Genomic DNA, 24,093 nt, shown 5'->3' with positions numbered 1-24,093 from the left:
TGTTTTTTTTTTAAAGGGAACAAAAGCAAAAATGCACAGTAGAGTTTGTCAATAATGATAATAAAGGCAAGTAAAATATCTAAAGCAATAAAACCTTCACAGTCGAATCAAGTCAGTTATTTAAAATGCAAACAGCCATTGTGTCAAAGTGCTTTCTAGCAAGAAAATAAGATTGCCATTGCAAATTTACCTGACAAGTTTAAATATTAAGGATAAGACTCTACAATATTATATAAGCTACAAATTTATCTGACTAAATTAAATATCAAAGTTAAGATCGTTCAGTGTTATTTATTATCCAAATTTACTTAGCAAGTTTAAATATTAAGGTTAAAACTCTACATAATGAACAGTGACATTTAAGATAAAATTATGAAGTAATCTAAAACAAAAAACATGTTTTTGCTGTTGCTGTTTTTTAATGAATTGCTGCAGAGTACCAAACCAAAAAACATCAACAAACATAAACCTCTATTAGAGGAGAAACAACTGAATTGTGGCGGCTCCACAGAGGCTCAGACACAAAAACCCATCATCTAGCAATAATAGTTTATTATCATAAAAATGCCAGTGTACATGAAAAAATTATAACCCAATATGCTTGAGAGGCCCACTCAACACTGAAATGACTGCTGAGTGCTCCATCAGCTGGAGACAAATGAGTGGAATACATGCCAGTGTAGCAAAGGCTAATGGACAGAGCACATATCAGTAAAGATAGCAAATGCACACAAGACACTATTTGTTTATGCTGGAGCAATACACATGGGGTTGTAAGCGGGTTTGTTTTAATGTTTACATGACACTTGATAGTTATAACATGGCATTAGCTTCTCACCGGATGTCTTGATGAATATTCATTTGAGGAATGTGGTCACAAACAAAAAGCTCTCTCAATGCATGAGCCACAGCATTGGCCTTTTAATTCTTAAAGAGGAGTTGCTCCTCTTTAACCTCGTTATGATAAAGATGGCAGGTTGGCTTGAAACAAACCAGCTGTCTCGCTGTTTATCATCACGCATCACTGTCTCTGCTACAGGAGCTGCATGGCTTCAAATCAGGAGCCCTCATGAGGCATGAAGCATCTTAGTTGCTGTCCTTATTATTAGGCCAGAGAAAAAAACCACACTTGTCTCATGCAAGTGACATAATCAAGAGGAACCGATGTTCTCTTCTTTTTCCAGAATCTGAAGGGAGAGAGGTGCGAAAAGAAAGAACAAGGTCCTGTGGCTGCGTGATCATGATTCAGCATGAAACCAGGCAACAAACAGCACCGTCATTATGATCACAGCTCCCAGGGGAAAGAGGACACAGTGGAAATTGGGCGCTTTGTCTATGCTGGCTCATTATAGCCAGTCTGTCTAATGAATTATATTCCTGGCTGCTGCTCAAAAAAACTTCAATTTCATGTTACTGAGTGCAAAGGGGTGTCATCTCTCCAGAGCAGCACTGTGATAAAGATGAGCACTATTGAAATGTTCTTGTTGATCAGGACAAGTCTGGCTCTGAGAGCAGCATTTTGCCTTAAATTGGTCTTTTTCCGGAGGGTCATTCTTTCACAGAAACTCCATGAGTAGCTTTTCTAGGGCTCCTTTCTATCTTGGGACCTGTGGCCCACATCGCATGGTTGGTCTAAAAATTATTGCTTTGATCTAATTTCATTTGGTGGTTGTGTGGAAAGGGCTGTCAAATAAGGCAATTTTAATCCTCCTTTGGGTCGACTGCAAACCAAAAAATTAAAAAAAAACAACAACAACTGCATATGTCATAGCAAAGTGATGCTACTGTTGTCCATTGCATTCACTATATACCCTTTCCACTTTCAAGCTCTTCCCTGGGTAAAACAAACCAACTGGCAGCAAATCTCCAGATGCTTGACACACTGTGGCTAAACACTGTGAGCCTGCCGAGAGGTTTGGGCATGAATGGCTACTCATTGCTTGGATAATGATCACATAAGACTTGTTTATTATGTGACAGACCAGCTCCTTCTGAGCCACAACAGAGAGGAAGAAAAAAAGGACTGTGCACCACAAGCTCTCACTAGCGGTGGTCTGAGATTATATTTTTAGAATGAACGATTGGTTTCTCTCCTTGGTAACTGCCCCATTTTTTTCCCCTCGAATAGGTCACAGAGGATATTAGCTGTGATGAAGAGGAAGGTAACCTGAAGATTTCATTATGCTTCTTTGTTTACATGAATCTAAATGCTGCCAAATTAACTGGATTTCCTGGAATATGCTCATTTTTGTTGCAGGTTTACAGCAGGATATGTATTTAATGAGCTTGACCACACAGGTGATCCAGTTTTTTTTTATGTGCAGTGTGACTGGGTTTTCTTGTTTGTGTATCCCTCAGAGGCACATCAGTGAACATGAATTCACAGCAGGGGTTGGACACTAGACAGGACAAACACACCTGGTGCATATGATCTTGTTAGCGCTCTTCAGGACATGCAGGAAAATGTAAGTTTCCATATGCTCATGTATGATTTTCCACATGTGAAGGTGTATTTTAAAATGTGGGTTTATGATCTTATGTTTCAAAATTTCAAAAGCAGTTGTCAGATATTTACCAGACCATTTACCAGACACTAAGGCACTAAAAGAAGTCATATGTAAATACAAAGTTTGCTTCTGCGCAAACATTTGCACATTCTATGCAGTTACATTTTAATAAAGGTAAATGACGCAGAATGCACGTGCACGGTCAAAAGAAACCTATTACTTCGACAGGTTTTGTATAATATATGGTGATGTGAAATCAATAAAAGAATGGAAGAATCAAGAAAGAAATTTTGATATGGTGAATGATTTCACAGTAATCTTGACAGAACAGCTACATATGGGGAGCCTTTTAGGTCAAAACTGAATACTTCACATGCACGTATATATGTATATTGCTACTAAGAATGTACATGACAGTATCCATGGATGAGCAAGTTAAGTATTCAAATTCTGTCCTACATGACTTCCCATAGATACAAAATGCATATCAACATAAATGTTTAAAAAGTTCAGTATTTAATAAATTCAAAATGACATGATTAAATACTGCATATGATCATTTGAATACATTTAGAAATGTATATTTGAATGTAGTTTTTTTTTATTTTTTTTTTATCATTTATATTTTCTTTTTCACCTTGGATCATGACTTAGTCAAAGGGAAGAAACAGTATTCACACTGTCAACCAGTTCCTGTTGGCTGGAGCAACAAAGACACAGACTGCCTCTTTATAGAGATCTGTCAAAGCATTTCATGTAGCTCAAACATACAAAGCCTGTCCAAAACAAAGTTGCCACCTGGATTTTACTAAGCAAATAGATAAGAGCCTTCCATTGGATAATTACTGCAGTGATGAATACGTTTCAGCTGCAACAACTTATTTAACTCTAGATGATGCAGTGAGGAGCTTCTCATTTCTTCAACAACCATGTTGGAAGACAAATCCTGTGGTCATGGAAAGGATGTTAATCTGTCTCAGAAGGGTCAAATTATTGGCCTGCATCAAGCAAAGAAAACAACTAAGGAGATTTCTGAAACTACTAAAATCAGGTTAAGAACCGTCCAACGCATTATTGTAACCTGAAGGACAGTGATGAACCATTGTCTTCGAGGAACAAATGTGGTCGTTCATGTGGTCTGATGAGTCCAGATTTACCCTGTTCCAAAGTAATGGGGGCACCAGGGTAAGAAGAGAGGCAGATGAAGTGATGCACTATCATGAGACGTCATTTTCACACATGGATTGTCCTCCACAGAGTCCAGACCTCAGCCCCATTGAGTATCTTTGGGATGAACTGGAGAAGACTTTGCGCAGCGGTCAGACTCTCCCATCATCGATACAAGATCTTGGCAGAAAATTAATGTAACTCTGGACAGAAATAAATGCTGCGACTTTGCGGAAGCTTAGCGAAACGATGCCGCAGCAAATTTGTGCCATACTCAAAGCTAAAGGCGGTCCAACAAAATATTACAGTGTGTGGAATTTTTTTTGGACGAGCAGTGTATCTATAACAAGAGTCTAAAGTTCTACAAACAGCAGTGATTAGAACTAGAAGGTTTAAAAACGTATGCAAATAAGAATAAAAGACTCACAAACTAATCATTGTTTAATTTAGTTCATTTTCCCAACTTGTTTGTAAAAATTAAGTTCAGAAATACAGACCAAAGAGAACAGCAGAATAAGAGTTTGCTCTGAGGTTCTTTGATCCAAACTCACCCTCAGCCTACTTGTTTAGCCAACTAGGTAGAAATCCTTTCTCCAAAATATAACATGTTCTTATACAACTAAACTGCATCCTCAGCGTTTTTTCTCCCAGACTGCATTTGCTTACATAGTCACATATTACAAAAGCATTTTTCATCAAGATATCTTGGCCTTTTATTTTATTGCGTTTAGATTGGGATGAACTCGTCACCCTGATCATGGAAAGGTCACGTCTTACCCAAAACCACGATATTTTCTGAAATCAAACCAAGTAGTTTTGCTATCTAAACGTCACCAAACTTTTAACACCTGGTTGAAGCTGTGAACGGGTGGATTCTAACCAGCAGTAACAACCTCGGGTGAGTAATGAAGCGAGCGTGGAAGTCACAAAAGCAGCGGTTTTGGTTTCTAATTTCCCCATTCATGGTAATTGTATGGGAGGTTTATTACAAAACTCACCTGTCTAAATGTAGTTATGCATAATTAACATCATCGCTGCTTCATTTATCTTTGTTTAAAACCTAAACATTTAACCCAGAGCATAATATTTTTGTAAACCTAACCAAGGAGTTTAGGTGCTTACACCTTAACTAAACAATGAGTAAAATAAAACTGTAAACGAAACTCAAGTCTGAGAACAATTGTCCCATGTAGGATGTGAACCCAGTCAAAGTGAAAGTCCTGTTGCAAATTTACGCCTCCAAACTCCCAACGCAGACTTTGTGGCTCGATCAGCCTCTAAGTGTTTCCTTTTGAATCTAAACCTCAGCTTTCAGGAAATAAGTACATTTCATTCAGCACGTATATGAGAATGCAGTTGAGTTGTACGGGGATGTAACTGTTGTTAGACCAGGTTGGTAAGCAGCATGTCCAGCCTTGTAAAGCTACTGTCATTGGAGCACATTTATTTCCAGCAGCAACGTCGAGATGATTGAATCCGAATTACTTTGACGTTGCTGTTTACTTTGTAGCTAACAGGATTGAAAGAGCTAAATTATTCATGCTTTAACAATAAACACTTGTTGAGCTGACTTTTTTTTTTCTTTCTTAAGAGAAAACTTTGGATTTTAGACATAAGATTTTCAGGGGTGCTTCAAATGAACTTCAGTCAAACTCCTGGATTAAAATAAGAATGACAAAATCTCAGAATTTTAAAAACTTAGGGCTTCATATATTATAAGATTAAAGACTTTCCAATGGAAAAAAACCTGATGACGGGTGTCAACACACATGCAGGTGCACGTACACACCGAGGCCAGTCCAAAGCTGTAGAACAGGAAGCGCAGTGAGCTCTGCTCATCTGTCAGATAGCATCTTATCTGCAGGCTTCCTCCATAGTGCAAGGACAGCATTGGAAGTATAATGCACTGTATATTCTGTTTATCCTAGGGATTAGGCTGAACTACACTGTATACGCTGACGTCAGAGTTATTGCTGTAAGTTTAACTCTGACTGATACACATCCACATTCACAGCCAAATGACTTTTTGTCTAAATCCAGAGGCAGAAAATTTTACAAAATAGGTCTTTGTTTCTGTAGATATTAAAACACAAGTAAGCTTTGAGACTTGTTAACTTTATGTTCTTTATGGTCTTGTTTCTTATATCATTCCTATCTTTGAGTTTGTCAGTCTATATATACTATGCTGAAGAATGTGTGTATCTGTGTGTGGGTCAGAAGACTGACTGACCTTGGTGTGCACAGACCATTAGATGCTCCCTTCCTCTGCGAAGGTCTTATCTCTTTTGCTCTCACACTCATAAATTAGAAATCTCTATCTCTGCTAGGAAGGAAGAAAGATAAACACTTCAATGTAACTTCTTAATGAGAGCTGGCATTGTATTAGTGTCTGTACCTGTTTTTCTTCCTGGGAGGTGTGTGAGGCACAGAACTGTCTGTAAAGCTTGATTGTTTTTTTTATTCTTCCCTATGCATACATTAGAGTTATTGCAATAATTGATTAATGGATGTTTGTGATTTACCCATTGCCACACCACCTTTATACAAACAACTGTCAAATTTAGTTCTGTAGATACATAAAGATGACATTTGAATGTTTGAATCTTGGGACAGAAACTTGAATGTAATCCAAAGTAAATATTTACAGTAAAAATGTATTTACCCAGAAACAGGTTCTTTCATTTATTTGACAGTGTTGATTTAGGCTCCCTGCTGACTACAAATGTACTTAGACTAAGAAAACAAAGGCCTTTAAACAATTACTTTTAAGCTCGTGTGTGTCATATGTAACTCCTGACCCAGTTAGGTCAGTATATTTGTATTTATGTTGTGAGTCTATCCCTGTGTATTGTTACTCACAGTGAAGTGAGTACAGCCTTAAGATTTTATTTGTGCTTGCATGGAACCACACATTTAGACATTAAAATGCGCACAAACAAGAACTACCACTTCTGTAGACAGTTCGAAGCGTCAGGACCCTCAATCCTACAATTAAACCTTAACCACCAAATTAAACATCAATTACTGTCCTAATCTTAAAGTAAGGCATTAGTTTTTTGTCCTTATAAATCCCGTATTGGACCCCTTTTCAGCAAATTAATGAAAGTCTCACATGTCCCCAGAATGTGTTTTAAAATTTTTCAGCTCAAAATACTGCAAAGATGGTTAATTTCACTGTATCATGCCTGGTTTTATGTTCTAAATGGTCTGTTTCAGTGTCTGTAGCTTTAAATGCAACTAAGCTGCTGTGGCCCACACCCTCTTCAGGAAGAAAACTCTCTCTGTGTCTGTGATTCACAACAAGTAGCAAAGCAGTTGACTGAACTCCTGCATATATAATTTGTCAGACAGCGGCGCATTTCTAAAATCAGTAATTTAGCAGTGCAAACTTGGAAACGGCTCGTACGTGACTGACGGTTAATGTGTATTCTTAATGGACTACTAATTCTTGCTTGTTCCGTTGTCTGTCAGCAGAAACAGAAAAAGATGCAAATTAGAACAGCTTCATTAAAAATGCAGCAATATTAAAATGCAGTATGTGTGAACATAGAGAGCAGCAAACAGATGTAAAGGTCTAAAACCAGCTGAGTTGAGGTTAATTAGGCTTCATTAGTATAGCACTTTTCATATAAATGCAATGTAACACAAAGTGCTTTGAAGAACAAAAGATGTAAAAAGGCAATAAAAACAATACACCCATGTCACCCTCAACAAACATTATGTTACAAATGAAAGACTCAATAAAACAGGGACTAAGGAACTGAGGAAACACTATCACTAAAATAAATACAGTGTGGAAACACCAGAGGCAGGGTAAGTCGAAGTGCAGGAAATAAGACGATAATGAAAAGTGAAGTAATAACAGAGAAGTAAAATACAACTAAATGTTTACATAAATAGACAAAAAATGAATCAAATCTGTTTTTAAAATGGTAAAAGAAAATAAAGATGTTAAATAAATAAAATCAATCAAAGGCAAGGCTAAAAAGGTAGGTCTTGGCTTTGCTTTTAAAAATGTCAAAGCTCTGCTGATTTTCAGGAAGTCTGTATCAGAAATGTGGGCTATAATAGCAAAAGGTTGTCTGATTGTGGGTGTTTATTTTAACTGTTGGTATAATTGAAAGGTCACTACCAGAAGACCTCAGGGCCCTATAGGGTTCTATAGGATAAAAGCAAATCTGATAACTGGGTAGGACCAGGACCACTGAGAGCTCTATAAAAAACAACATAAGAACCTTAAAATCAGGTCTGAGACAGGCAGGTAGGCAGTGCAGAGGCTTTAAAATTGGTGTAATGTTTGCTGCTGGGTGTTGAAGCAATTGAAATGAAGATATATATTCTTCCTTAGGGAGACAAGACAGGAGAGTTTTACTGTCGTCAATCCTGCAGGTAATAAAAGCATGTCGTAGTGCAGCGCTAGCCAACACGGTGCCCGCGGGCGCCTGGTTGCCCGCAGAGACCACGTGAGTTGCCCCCAGCACCTCCTAAAAATAACACTCCATGAAATTCCCTATAAAAAAATTATAAAAAAAATATAGTTGCTGTTATTTTTAAATCGGAAATACTTACATTAATGCAGATTTTAAATTACAACATTTATTTTTTTATATATTTATATATATATATATATATATATATATATATTTTTTTTTTTTTTTTTTTTTTTTTTTTTTATAAAAACAACAACGTCTTCGGTGTAAATGAACTTCGACCTTGTCCGAGTCAAAGTTCACTGCGCATGTCCAATCACCACGTCACTCTGCTGAAGCGTCCGGACGCAGACACTTCAGGAAGCTAGGTGTGGTTTTTACACCCAAAACATGACAGAGAAGTGAAAGAGAAAACACTATTTTCACGATGACGGGAGGAAGAGTTCTTTTTCACGACAGTGAAAGATATGCGTCCTATTTGCGGGGCGACTATTGCGTCGGCAAAGCGGCACAATGTGGAGAGATGCTACTTTAGCTTCCATGCTAACTAGCCACCTGGTAGCGCACATAGACTGTATGCGCACGACGGACAGGAAAAGCCCCGGACTTAAAGGCAGCTTTGACATCTGCTACGCGGCGAAAAGTTTCTTCGTGGAGAAAAATGTACCATTAGAAAAGCTTGTTTCAGTGACGACAGAGGGGCTCCTCCATGACGGGTCGGCATGCAGGCTTCATTGTACGATGCAGAGGTGATCCAGACTTCCCAACATTCCTACATTACCACTTCATCATTCACCAGCAGGACATATGTATGTACAAAAGTGGCTGGATTTGATCATGTGATGACTCGTGTCATGAAGATCATAAATGGCTCCAAAGCCAAGCAACCCAGGACATTTAAGGTGCTGCTGGAGGAGCTGTCAGCTGAACATGGTGACCTGTTACTACACACAGAAACCCTATGGATCAGCAGCGGAACAGTTTTGTAGCGTTTTTTGTCACTATTGGCCGAAATCAAAGAGTTGATGCAATCCAAAGGGGAAGACATCTCGCTGCTTGAGGACACTGAGTGGATTCTTGCCCTTGCATTTTTAACGGACATCACTGGGAAACTGAACCATCTGAACTGTGAGCTGCAAGGTAAAGGTAAGACATGATAAGCTCTGCAATGCCAGGCTTCCCACTAACACACATTTACAGACAAAGAAAGAGGTAACATGTTGTCATTCAGAATACCGTGTCGTTACACCAAAATGTGAAAAATAATTTGTTGAAAACATGTAATGATTTGTTGTTATGATCTGTTAAAAATGTTGCAATGCTGGTGAAAAATGCTGGTGATTAGTACTAATGTGATAGGATTCATTTCAAAATGTGAAAGAGTTGATTTTTTTTCTTACATAACTGATAATTTGTACAAACATGGGACAGAGTTCATGAATTGTTCAAAAATGTTACAAAGGTAGTGGTTTGCACAAATGAAACATGATTTAATAACAGTTAATGATTTCCTAAAAATGTTAGAAGTGATAATTTGCACAGAAATGTAACTGGTGTGATTTTGAACAAAATGCTGCAAATATGTTGATTCATACAAAACTGCCAAGAAAGATATTTACCAAAATTTCAGAGATTGGATACCTCTGACTTTTAAATATTGAAACAGATTTCCATATATGTGTGTGTGTGTGTGTGTGTGTGTGTGTGTTTCCTACCGTCATTGTTGTGGAAATCGTTGTTAATAATTATTTTAAGGAATAATTAACATAAATGTGATCAGACAGTCTTTTTACATATTATTTTCATTATTTTTATTATTGTTTAAAGATGATGGTGCAAGTTTGCTATTGAGGAAGTTTGTATCAAACAAGGTGCCCTTCATACTACTCAGTACCCTTGAAGTTGCTCTCAGGTTCAAAAAGGTTGGTGACCCCTGTCGTAGTGTCTCAATATTGGCTTGAGGGGGAATTGGTGACACTCTGGCAGTGTTGTTCAGATATTAAAATGCAGTTTGTGTTATGTTTTGATGACACTTTTTGCAGAAATTTAGTGTCTCTCTCTCTGAATTTTAACACCAATGGCCAAGACTTCTGTTTTATCCTGACTGAGCTGTGGGAAGTTCTCTGCCATCAATAGCTTGATATCTAAAATACATTAAACAAAGCTTTGTACTGAGGGTATACCTTTAAAGCTAATGCTAACATTAGCAGCACAACATGCTAACACTAAGGATTTTCCTGTTGTTGTGACCATAAAAAGAAAAGTAATTCACTGGGTCTTCAGGTCCTCAGATGCTGGGAGTGCGTGAAGATTATTGGGTTCACTCTTGCGTAGAGGAATGGCAGTGGAGAGCAGCATTTTACACCTCTAAGATGTAAACCAAATGTGTTAACTTTCATTGTCTAAAACAAACATTTAGAAGAGCATGTACAGCCTCACAGACATCTATTTTAGTACATTTATTTACATTTACATTTGCATAATTAATAACCACCAGAACATAAACAATGACTGATATAAAACTCCACTGTAAACTGAGATGTATTGTGTTTCTGCTATTGTTTCCTGCAAGGATGCAAACTGCTGTGTGTCCAATAAATTTAGCAAATGCCAGAAACGGCTCCTTGGCAGCAATTCAGCTTTTCTCATTACATCCCTGCCAACTGCACATCCTCACCCCTACTTTAAGGACAGTACTACAGTTAAACACAAGTAGCCTGCATTCATTCACAAACGCTGAGAACATTTCCATGGTTTATCCTTCATAACCTTCCACAGTAAGTTTTAAGAGGCTAGATACTCTTGCTAGCACTCGAAATAAAATTTAGAAAAAAAAAAAGACTTTTCATTCACCCAGTGAAATTTACAAATGATTCATCAGAAAATATCTTAATATACTTGCAGAAATTACATGCAATCGACACAGCTCTCCTGCCAGAGAACACTGCACTTAAACAAATACAACTAAACTTTCTCCCTTGCTCACAGAGACTCACATCTAATTGGCCAGCCGTCTGAAAGTGAACCACATTCATTATACAAATGTCAGTGCCTGCTGGTGGAGTGTAGGAAGAAGAGATGGCTGAGAGGAGGTGTGGAGGGGCCACGAGTCGAGCTGACTGTCTGCTAATGAGATATCATCAAGGAAAAAGGTTCCTCAGTCCATCTTAGAATCACGATTCAACATAGCGGTTGGGTGTGTGACTTAATGAGACACGTTGCACAATTATGGTGTGTGCGCGTGTGTTTTTGCAACCATGAACCATTTCCAACCCCCCCATACATGTCCTCACCGTGTTTTCACATTGAATAGGCTCGGCCTTTATCCTTTGTTTAAAAAAAGAGTCCACACAAACATTCCTGCAGGGTTTGAATGTTTTTCTCTACTTGTCTCTATTCAATTTCACTCATCATGTTTGGTGTTTACAGGGCAGCAGTAGGTGGAATATAGAATTGTGAACAGAAAATGAAGCCCTATCTGATTTTTATCTCAAGTTGAAAAAGAAATTTAGTGGAAAATAAATAGAGAGAAAAAATTGAATTGATGTGTTGAACAAAATGTTTTCCACATGACAGCATTTCCTAGAAAGAGAGCTAACAGCAGGAATTATTTCTGTGTAAACAGACATGAGACTCAATGGTATGTCAGGACAGTAATGCACACCAAGCATTGTAGTGAGATGCTGGTTACTGGAAGCAGATGAGAAAAAAGGGTTGTCTCAGCCTGTCTCAGTCTTTTAATTAGGTGGCATTTTGGTCACTAGACTTTCTACAAAATCAACAATCATCGTACAACAAAGACAACTCGGTGGTCAAGTAACCTGAGTAGAAAAACATCAACTCAAAGAATAACACATCGGCTGCGTGTATTTGTGTCCAAATAAAAGGCAATACTTGCTGTATGCTATAATATTTCCCTATTAGGGACTTTGTAGACATGTGAATTACAACATTGCATTCATCAGTCTTTTAAAGTGACAGCATTCTGTTATTGTCACTCACCAGACGTAGAATTCAGGTATAAATCTGCAATTTGCTGCATATGTCGCTTAGCTTACTCCTCTCTTTCCACTGTCTACATGTATTCAAAATCATCTTCACTATAGCATACAACAGTTTGTTTTGTTTTTTCAGTAAATTATTATTAAAAATGACAACTTGTGGTTTCATAGGGAGTTATGTGCCAAGCGTGGAAGTGCATTGTGACTCCCTGGAGGATTCACTAGTTGCCTGCAACGTCACAGTTAATTAGTGAAGTGTTTGAAGTGCTGCTGGGCGGATTTGGTTCAATTTGGATATAACTAGACCAACTGTTTCTCCTTATTTCTAAATTTTAGGCTAAACAAAGCTAACCAGCTGCTGCATCCAGCTTCATTTTTACCAGATGGGCATTAAAGAAAGTCAATTTTCTCATTTAAGTCAAAGCAATGAAGTGAATAAACAATTTTCCAGAATGTGCAACTTTTCTTACTATTTAATGCTGTGGCGCCTATTATTAAAGCAGTGTCATTAAATTAAATGTAGAATCCAACATGATGTAATTCCATATACAGCATTTATCCCAAAGTTGAGAATAGCTACCCACTGAAATCTTCCCAAACTGAAGATACTTTGCAAAAAGTGTTTAAACAGTTTATAGATGTTTAATATCAAATAAACAAGGCATTATGGGAAGTTAACATCATCACTTCATCCAACAGCAGCAAAGTCAGCAGGTCTATTGCCAGAATTTCCAGGTGGCTTCTGCTTTGGAAATAGTGATTGTGGATTTTTTTTTTTTTTTTTTTTTTTTGTTTTGTTTTCTTCCTGTATGAGGGGTGTGTTACTTCACATATCACAAAGAAGTGCAGCACAACAATGAAGTTCAAGAACACTGGATTAGAAGATGCACTGCATTGCTAACTGTTTCTGCCACACTAAGTTGCATTTGAGTCTGGAGGCAGCTTAACATTTAGAAACAATGCAATTTGTATCAGAAGATTTTGGCACAAATCAATTATCATTCTGCTGCGAGTATCAGTAAAGTTTCAGTGGCCTTGGAAGGTGTGGAAAGTTTCGATACTGACTGATAAAATTTAATGATACAAAAGTTGCCACCAGTGGGCTATTAAAAAATTCTAAAGTTGTCTACTCCAAGTTAGGTGTAATTTAAGGACTAAGGGTTAAAAAACAAAAATGAAATCCTTCATTTTCGGCTACCTTTAATGAGATCTCCTTACAGGCATGAAAACCAATTAGAAATGTGCACAATTTCTGTGCACAGCTTTCAATTCATCAGATGTTTCTGACAAGTGAGTGCAGTTTGAAGGGGAAAAAAAAAGCACTGACTCTCTGTCGCCTCGCAGACCAGATGGTACTGAGACAGTCTCTCTCACATGCATCAGTGTATTCAACAGTCATTGTGTGCAGGATTAGTTCTTGTACATTGTAGGTTTCTGTCCAGGGCGTCTCATATAGCCGTCTTTCGACGCTCGGTGGGTGGAAGCTATTCCCAGCAAACAGGTGCCGTCAAGTGGCATCAGGTGTCCTTCCAAAAGGTTAAACAGAGAGGAGAGGGTGGCTTGTCCTAGATATGCAGTTAGTTAGATCAGAGACGCTCTCTGAGGACGCTCTGAGTTCGGTAGCCACTGACAGCAAGGACAGTGGTGCAGTAAATCTGGGATACAACCTGATTTGCTTATGAAATCAGGTTAGCTCTGTGGGCTCTCACTGCCATCTTCATGGTAAACAGGTCAGGCATGGCTCACAAAGGCATGAGACTTTGCATGACAGCAGTGCAAACATTCATTTATGTCATCATATTCCATGTTAGCATACTCAATAAAAGGCCCACCTGTGTGATCTCAAACGACCTTCATCTGCATCCGAGTGAGTGAAGCCACATTTACCTTGCAGGATCGGTGTCAAAAATCCACCCATTGTTTGGTTTCCATGGCAACTGCAGCCTCTGGACATGAATCACAGAAACTGCAGACAGGAACAGAGGATTCATTTATGTGCCTAATTGATGAGCCACATGTGATTAGTGAAAATGAGAGAAGCCAAACAGCTTAATAGAGGTCCGTCTCCATCTATGCTAATTGATCCACTTTTGCTGTCCGTTCATACAGCAAAGGGGAGGCTCATTGTGTCAAAAAAGCAACAAGCTCCCCAAGAGGCGCAGGGTAGACAAATAAGTACAGCTGACCATCTGGCAGGAAGGACCTTTCAGCTGATGTTTTGTCTGCCTTTTCCCTTTTCCTTCCTCTATTTCAAGTCATTAAGGACATAATGTTATGAAGAAGTTCCTGTAGGCCTTTTAAAAAATCATTTACAATTGATTCCATTTAGCATATCACAGCAATAGTTCGTAGAGTTTATATTTTCACACTACTATGTTGCCTTCACAGTACAGTTGCGGCTTAATTAGCATTCTTGAAATGAATAAGAAGAGTCATCCATCAATTAACACTGACAATCGCCTGCAGGTGTTCTTTCACTGCGGTGCTGAAGAAGGAAGCAGAAGTTTGAGCTGTAGGATGTCTGGACAGAGTCTCTTTAGTGCCGTAACAGATGCAATTAAATCAAGAATAAGAGATCCAGCATGAGCTGTGCATCAACTAATGCTGGTCAGAATCAATATGTTGAAGCAATATGTTGTTTTGATGTTTTTATTATTGTGGTTTGTTGTGTAATTTATTGTTGCTCTGTGTGTTTTCTGCAAGACGTGAATCAATATCTGCCAAAATGCCATCTTTCTATCTACGTACTGTGTCTGTCGGTCCTCTTCTAGCCTTCCTTGAAATTACAAGAAAAAATGTCACAAAATATGATCAGTTAAATGAATGGTTCTCTACAGCCCTGTCAGCTTATGACATAGTATTATGAACATGAATGACTTTCCAATACTGTAACCAGGACAAACAGGAAAGTAATTGTGGCTTTTATTTTATTTGTAAGAACAAGACATTAAATCATGTAATGTCTGTGGTCTGACTAGCTGTAAATAGCTCTTTGCAGGATAAAGCCTTCTGTAAACACCGAGGCAGATGAGGAAAATGTACCCGCAGACAAGAACGACAACAGCTTGTTCCGGTCATGAAAGTCAAATCCTGACGGGAACAGGTGATTTGCATAAACAGGGTACAAGTGTGATAAACTGAAAAGGATCAAGATAATCTAATCACTACATAATATATTACTGTTCCAGGCCCCAACACCACAGAGCGTTCAGACTACAAATATATTAATGAAAGTTTAATAGGTAGACATACATTATATACCATGTAACATATATTATAAAGTTCCTGCTTTCACAGAATGCTAATAACATGAATTAATATGCAATATATATAAATGACAAAATCACAGTCTGATATGTTTTTATAACGAAAGACAACTTTAGCAATGATAATTCCTGACTTATTACAGTTAATAACTCATATTCAGGAAATGGAAACCTTGCTGAGAGAAGGTTTGCAAGAATGTAAATTTGTGTAAATGGTCTCGGTTCTCAAGAAAATTTTTCAACTCAATGCCCTTTCTTTGTTAAGGATAGGATTCTTGGTTCATAGCAAATTTGGTTGTCTGGCAGCAGGACTCGCTGTGATTTGAATGACTTTGGGTCTCTTTTGAAAACAAGCCTGTCAAAGCATTGACACCTCCTCGAGTTCTTCTTGTTGTCTTGTCTTGTTGTCACACATATATATATACACACACACACACACACACACACACACACACACACACACACACACACACACACACACACACACACACACACACACACACACACACACACACACACACACACATATATACATATCCATTATTTTGATGGCAAGGGTGGTCTAATCATTTTTTGACTATATTTATTTATTTAAGAGTCTGAACATTTATGTGTGTGACATGCTGTTACACTGTGAAACGTAAATCTAAGCTAAAATAAAAGATTCTATGCTCCTTGGCACAACTGAGAAGCCAGTAGTCAGCTGTGATCGACAGTCAGATGACAAAATTCAGGGACTTTTCAGCTGAACTGCAGACTGTGTTTACACAGAGCAGAGAAGAGTCAAATATGGAAACATTAAAAATGTAAATAATAAAATGTTTATAATGTGTAGAGTCATCATTCCCTTATTGTTAATGACTTAAGAAAACCTTTCACTATAACTGCTTAAACCCCTTTAAGGATTCATTAAAGTTACAGTACATAATGTAGTATATATTGCAAAATAGTATACAGTATTTGTGCTGCCAGAACCAGTTGGATTCTTTACATACACACTAAACAGAATGACTCAGGATTTTCACTTCATATGTTCCCAAAAGAGTTTGTTTTGAAGCTTTCTGCAGTTGCTACCTGTTGTGTTGTGTTTTTTCTTTTCCAAACCAACTAAAGGCCGACTCTATGGAAACCAAGGCACTGCACTGTGACAACAGTGTGAGGAGTTTCTGTGCATGGTTTTTGCCCAGACCATTTTGACTCACACATCACCCTCCTCAGCTATGAATCAGTTTTGAGAATGTTTTGGGTCCTAGGCAACAAGACCCGGGTTGGACATGTATGACACCGAGCTGCACATTTGTCCAAGGTGCGAACTGGATTATTCATGAGTTCAAAACAAACACCAGGATGGAGCAGAATATAAATGATCACAAAAGCTACACTAGAAAGTCATAAAAAGAAGAAGAAGAAGAAAAGCTTTTAGATGAAATACTGTTACACTAGATTTCTGTCAAATATACAGTTTCTCTAGAAAGCTACTCTTTGGTTGTCTTTGTTGTGAGTCCTTTCTGAAAGCCCTGAAACTTGACACAAGCTCAGGAGGCTTAGCTGCTAATGACTGAAACGTGACTGTATCTAATACCAGTTATTACCACACAAACATACAAAAAAAATACTCTCTTTCATTTGCATTCACAGAGCGATAGTGAATATTAACACAAACCCTTGTCTCTACAGCAAAGTGTATGAATAATGACTGTGTGATTTCTCTACTTGCTTTTACACAACAAAAGAAATGCATGAAAGGCACCCAAGAGAAGAGCGGTCATGCAGGTTGGGAGTGGCGCATTATACAGTATATGTGTGACATTGTCCTCTGTAACAGTGGCGGCCGTGTGAATAATTCATCAAGCCGATCAATGATTAAAGGTCTGTTGGGTGTCCCACCTCACACATGGACAGGTGACTCTATGGTATTCACAATAGTAGGAAAGTTTGGGTAAACAGTGAGTCAGGATGTGAAATTCACAAGGAAAAGATTCAGCTGAAGCTCTCATTCAAGCATATAATCATATTTTTAGTAAGAGGTCTAACTTTGGCATTGAAAATATGAAAATTGAGATTTATTGTGTCGTATATTTGTACCATTTTGGTTCATTTCATTGCCATATTGATTTAATGACATCTTCATCACATAGTGCTATTGTTTTGTAATGGCCTCTGTCTAATGAGTCTTCCCAGGAAAAAAATAATAAAAATCTGGCACACGGGAAGTGATGCTTCTATTGTTACTGGAAGCAGCAACTCTGGTTGATTCTAAATAATCAGGAGGGACTGGAAACAATGGGCGAACACAGAAACACAAGTTTGGCTCTTTCGTTAATGGGAAGTGCTTTACTTGAACGCTTCAGCATCTGTGGTCAACACTTATCAACAAGACATAAAAGAACAACAGCAAAAACAGAATGTCAGGGATCAACTATTCTAAACTGTCTAAAGATGTTTTCTGGGGAAAGTCTTGTTAGATATGTTGTAGTTTCAGCTCAGAAAATCAGTTAAAATGAGGACAAGATGAGCAGTGGAGGAGAACTGAATACACCTGAGAGCAGACTTCTTACTACAGAGAAATGACTCAGTCCCAGCCATTCACACTGTACTGAGATAAGATGACAGTGGAAACAGGAGGATGGAAACAAGTCCACTGAGTCACATTACATCATTACTGTAGATTGTGCTAAACATTTAGTCATGAGTCAAACTGCTACACCAGCAGGGTTTAGTAAGAAATTGATACTGACACAAACCCCCCTTTATATGCACTCATATAAACAGCATTTAGTGATAAATAAATAGTCAGCGAGGTATATTTTCCAATTACCTGTCTAGATTTAGACCATAGAATTGCAAATAAATGTCATACTGATGATTTTGTAGCATTGTTGGTGATTTCTATACACTTAGTTATGGACTGCATGTAATGCTGAGTCATAATCAGCATTATTAGCCTCCAAGTAAACACGTCTTGTGTCATTTTGGGATCCCATAGAACAATTAGCAATGAAGAAATGATAAATAAATGGCATCAGAATAAAGGTCAGAGCAAAGGTTGTAAGTGACTTGAGTAAAAAGTGTATCCAGGTAATATTGTTGCCAAATGTTTATCCTAAAGTACTCAATGAAAGGTCTTGTCTTTGCCCAAACCTCCACTAGTTGAAGTTTTAAAAACTAAATTAACACATTTATAAATGTATTCTTGTTCAGCACATGCCAGACTCAGGCTATTATATTAGTTAATGTAGCAGGTGCATCAGATTCAGGTAGCTCATCTCAGATTAAATAAATAAGCAACAAAGGACCTAGTGATGACTGGCGCAGTTGGTTGACTGTTCATATTTATACAGGGAATCACAGGTTATTACTTTTCTAATTGGACGCCTCCGTGTATGTTGATGAAATAGTTATATGATGCTGCTTCACCATCAGTGGTTTTCAGGGCTAAGCCTACAATAAGTGGACAGAGGTGCATGAGCTCATGTTAAAAGTAATCCAATACCTAACAGCCAGCACAACAACAGCCTTTGTATTTAGTATTTGTTTATAAAGAGCCACAAAATTGCAGCTGCAGTCTGGGATGTTTTGATTCTATTGTATTACATGTTATAAGTTGTTGGTTATTTTAACCTCTCCTCATTTACAAACACTACAGGCATCTGTATAGTAGGATGGAGTTCAGTAACAACACTATTTATTAATGTGACTTAAAAACTACAGTGGAGTACAAGCTGTTGTGGTGAACATTTTATCCAAAAGGGTAAAAAATGGGTGAAATATGGACAAAAGTGCGTTTTTGTGCAGTTGTTTATACAATTTGCCTCTCTCAGATTAAAATGACTCAAAGGTTATCATTTGAAATGACTTAAGAGAATCTCTGAGTAAATGTACTGCATTTATCTATTTACAGACTAATTTAGATTTTATTTATTGATACTGAGTCTCCCAGCACTGCTACAAAGTTTTTTGTTTTTTTAGCCATAACAAATTAAAATGTACATATTTCTGAGTTGTGCTGTATATTTTTTATTTGTATTTCTTTTATGTTCCACATTCTTGTGTTTTCCTAAACTCAGCAGTCTTGAAAAAAGAATGGTCTTGATCCTCCAAACTGTAAAAAATAAAAGTTTTGAACTCTAAGTTTCTGAATAATTCATAACAATATACAGATTTTCTCCCGTTTTAGTAAATTGCAGATAATACCTAGTAAAATCACAGAAAACAAGGATTAATTTTCATGTTAACTGTAAAAAAAAATTTAAATCAGTATTTTTACACACCGAAGATCGACCATAAAATTACAATATTATTTAACATTATTTAAATCAACAAAAAAACCACATTATTTTACAGATATTTGCAAATTTACAGAATATTTGATAGAAAAACTAAGAATAATAAAGATAGCAAAAGCTAAATAACTTATTCCATTTTTGTAAAATGGCAGAAAAAAGGATTAATTTGCAATTTACAAATGACTGTTAAAAGGAAAAAACAGGCTAAACTGTACATAATGTCAACATTAAACATTTGTATTTTTACAAATAGTAATTTGTCCTTTCACAATATGTGACCATAAAATTATACGATTCTACTGGGTTTCAATTTGATAAAAGTATCTTCATTTTACTTTTTGTTATTTTATTTGCTTGTACTTCCACTGTAGACCACAGTATGCTACTATTTTAACATATTTTTCTGGTGCCTTGCTGCCAGATTTTTATATTTTTTGTAATGGATTTTTACAGTGTTGTCCTTTCCAAATACTGAAGGTTACACCACTTCAACTGTTCACAAGTTGCCATCTCACAGAATTGAAATGCTCTTTATATAATAGCTGATTATGTTCACTAAAACAAGGTCTTAACATTAGTCTGAAAGTCTGATTTCAGCAGCATTTAGGGGGGGAAAGAAAACTTTTTAGGATTTCCATTTGCCGACCAGACTGCTGCACTGTTACATGGACGGATCCGGAAAAAAGGGGGACGTCAAAAGGGAGGGGAGATGGAGGGGAGACGGAGTGTGAGGAGAGGTTAATAGTGCGGAGAGGATTGAGAGACAATAGTCCGGACTAATGAGTCATGAGGCCGGCTTTACTGGTGCTGAGGCATTTCCGAGCTGCACGCTACTCACTCTGCCATCACAGGCTTCCCTCATACAGTGATGTGCTTGATGTTTTTGCCTTTGCTGATAGCTTTTAAAATAAAATTTAACTTGCTGGAGGAACAATGAATCCCACAAAGTAAGATTTAAAAGCCACTACAAAAAGGACACAGATAAATGGAATATTAATCTGCCGAAAGGAAATGGCAAAAATGTATTAGAATGGCTCACTTCTGGCTTTTTGATAATCACTTAAACTTTCAGAGTGCTAGTTTCTCCCAGTGGCACACATTCCACTTTCACATTAACTTTTCTTCTATTATGTTAATCTGAAAGGTCCCTCACTGGAAACTCATATTAACTTTAATTGATTTTAGTGTGTACAGATATTTTTCTGTGCTCTGCAGCTGTTGGAGAGTTAAGCACCGGGACACAGACAGGACTAGACAGTGTCAAGTAACAGCCAAAAACCAAACTCGCTTAACTACCTAATCAAATATGACATCGTGTTCCCTCCGGGGCTGTTTCATCATCGTCTTTATTCTTCCAGGTATTCAAACTTCACACTGAAATAACAGGTTTCAGCTTGCCGTTGGCTTTTGCATAGCATCTCTCCTCCTTAAAATGAAGGCTGATCCTCTATGTAAATGTTTATCATAAAAAACACTACAGAAAGTTGATATCCCGTGAGTGGGCACCACTCTGGCACTGATCCAGAGGAGATCTGTGGGGGCATCAGGGAATGCTGAGTCCATCTCTGGTCTGCAGCTCAGCAGCTGCCTGTCTAGACTGCCTGGCAGCTTCGTAATGATGAACACAACATCGCCACACCCTTTAATTCTACGCACCGCGTTGGGATGATTTAATGGGCATGAAGTTGGAGGAGAGAAAAACAAAGTGAGACAAATTTGGAATCAAAAAAACAATTACAGTTGTCACTTTTTCATAATTTATTGTACATTGTCATTTCTTCCATTATCTTGTACGCAAACTAATAAACAGTACAACATTTCCATTTATACAAAATATAAACTATAAGTGGGGGAAATATAAATCTAACAACCCTTCCCATATGGTTATACAGACAGTCATTTCCTGGGTCTAACCCATGGATGAAGGGAGGAAAAGGTGTCAATCAAACCCTCATTGTAAAAGACCTCAACTCTTTAAAAATCACAAGGCAAAACTGACACACGCTCTGTGGCAACTCATTTGCTACATACACCTCAGTGACGTTTTCTAATAAAAAGACTGAAAATTTTGAGAGGGGGAAAACCCAACTGAAAAAAAATATATGAATGTCATATGGCTCACACACTCTTTCTACAACCTTCCTACTGTATGTGCCGAACTTCGCTTTTAACAGACGCTCTGATGTTGGTTGCCAGGTTGGATTTGAAGCCACAACAGAAAAAAAAGAACCTCTGTACACTCAAGTGGTCCGCATTTCAATCAAGACATGTGACGTGACAAACCGCAACCCTGAGCATCTCCAGAATGTGATGGCGTGACTATGGAAACGCGAGCCAAAAGGGAAGCTGGGCCGCACCACCCGTTTCCTTTTGATTCCATGCAAAAGGGTGGAGTGGGGGTGGGAGTGGGAGTGGGGGGTCTCGGTGATGATCTCCAGCTGAGCCCACCCACGCATCCCCTCTCTCTTTGATTAAAAGAAATGTCTTGAATTAGGTTGGGTTTGTTTTTTAGCATTACTTTGAGGAGGACGAAGAAGGTTGTGGAGTCCATCCATTGTTAGTCTCGTGGTCTCTGAGAGAGGAAAGAGGCTGGAGCTGGGGGGGCAGGGGGGGACGAGGGGTGACGACGGGGGGGAGGAATTGTAGGGGGGGCTTCAACAGTAGCGCTGCAGCAGAGAGGCGGCCACGGTGACGGGGATCAGGAAGGAGAAGGTGCCGGCGTGCAGCGAGACGCCTGCTCCGGCGGGGGAGGTGGAGTTGGCCGAACTGCTGTAGGTGTCCGTGGCCATGGTGGTGGTGGCGTTGGAGCTGGAGGTGGAGTTTCCCCCTGTGGTGTCTGTGTTGTTCTGGGAGACCACCTGTCGGAGGAGGAGGATGGAAGAGGAGGATTTATCACAAAATTTGAAGTCAAACGAAGCAATTGCAGCTTCCAGATAAGACGCTGAGGCAAAACTGTGGGGATTAATCAAACAATCAGGCCCAGTTTAAACCATTATCACACCACTATGTCTGATTACTCATCTCCACGGTTTCTGACATCACTGGATGACTGGCTGGTGAGCAAAAAAAAAAGGGGGGGGGGGGGGAGAAAAGGGAGAAAGTTTCCTGCGTGTCGGGTTTCTCTTGGCACACAGCACCCAAAAGAAACTTTAGATTCTTCCTCCACCTTTAGCAATAAAAGAAGCACCTGAATCATTAATCTACTAGGGTGTAAACGAAAGTACTAAACTAAACCTAACCCTGAATGTGGATTTTTTTTTTTTAAAGAAATAGGAGAGGTTTAATTAAAGACACAGCCCAAAAAATGACTTCAGAATCATGTTAATTTCCCAAGGGAGCTTCATGTCTAGTCTGCTGTAATTCAAACCAACACACCAATTTATATTATCAGTCTATAAACATCATGAATAAACCTGTTAATTAAATATAAATACAGATGATTTCCATCCACCACTATTATCGCCTTTTAACTGTAAATTCCAGGCACAAACTGCTGAGTGAAACCAATTTTACATGCATAAATGTGGATTTAAAAGCAGCCTTACCTGTGTTGATAAACATATGGCGATGACAACCACTCCCAGCTGCACGATCGTCATTCTGGACATTGTTTTTTTGCTTTTTAAAAAAAAAAAATTTTGCAGTAATTTGGCCAGATGGAGGACGTTGCCCACTAGACGCTGCTTCCTTCTAATGTGGTCACTGCATCACACGGAGCTTTTTATACCAGCAGCTTCTCCGTGACGTCGCCTATAGGCTCCTAACGGGGAACCGGACACGGTGCAGATAACGGTGCGCACTAAAATGCAACAGAATAACGGAGGACGCTTGGACCGCAGGTAGTTTCATTTGCGGAAATAACCACACACTTTAGCTTAATTGTGCACAACATTGCAAGACTGTTAATAAAGCATTTTTTGAGCCAGCTGAGTGCGCATGCTCTGTGACAGTGGAGTTCTCCTACTTTCTGAACACGTGTTTAAATACCTTGCTCACGGGCATTTAACCCCCTTCTTAAAAGTAATTCACTTTTGCAACTATATGTTTGGACACCTGAGTTCTACACCTGCGCACTGCTTCCACCGTTATGTTGCCATGGTGATGGCGTTATTAGACGGTGGCCTTAATTGATTTAGTTGATTATTGAGGAGTTTAGCGCTGATAAAGTCGCAATCTGCGGCCTCGTTTGGAGTTTCTTTGGAAGATAAAAGACATGAATGGAATCAGAAAGCAGAAAAATGTCAAACTGGAGAGTTTATAGGCTGCAACCTGTTGAGGTGTAGCTGCACTTTGTAGGAGAAATAAATGGGACAACAGCGACGCCTAGTGTTACGGTCTGGGACAGTCAAAAATAGAATAGAATAGAATAGAATAGAATAGAATAGAATAGAATAGAATAGAATAGAATAGAATAGAATAGAATAGAATATGCATCA

Source organism: Amphiprion ocellaris, chromosome 12, assembly GCF_022539595.1.
Source record: "Amphiprion ocellaris isolate individual 3 ecotype Okinawa chromosome 12, ASM2253959v1, whole genome shotgun sequence".
In the NCBI taxonomy this organism is placed as follows: Eukaryota; Metazoa; Chordata; class Actinopteri; family Pomacentridae; genus Amphiprion; species Amphiprion ocellaris.
Note: the sequence above shows the minus strand (reverse complement) of the source record.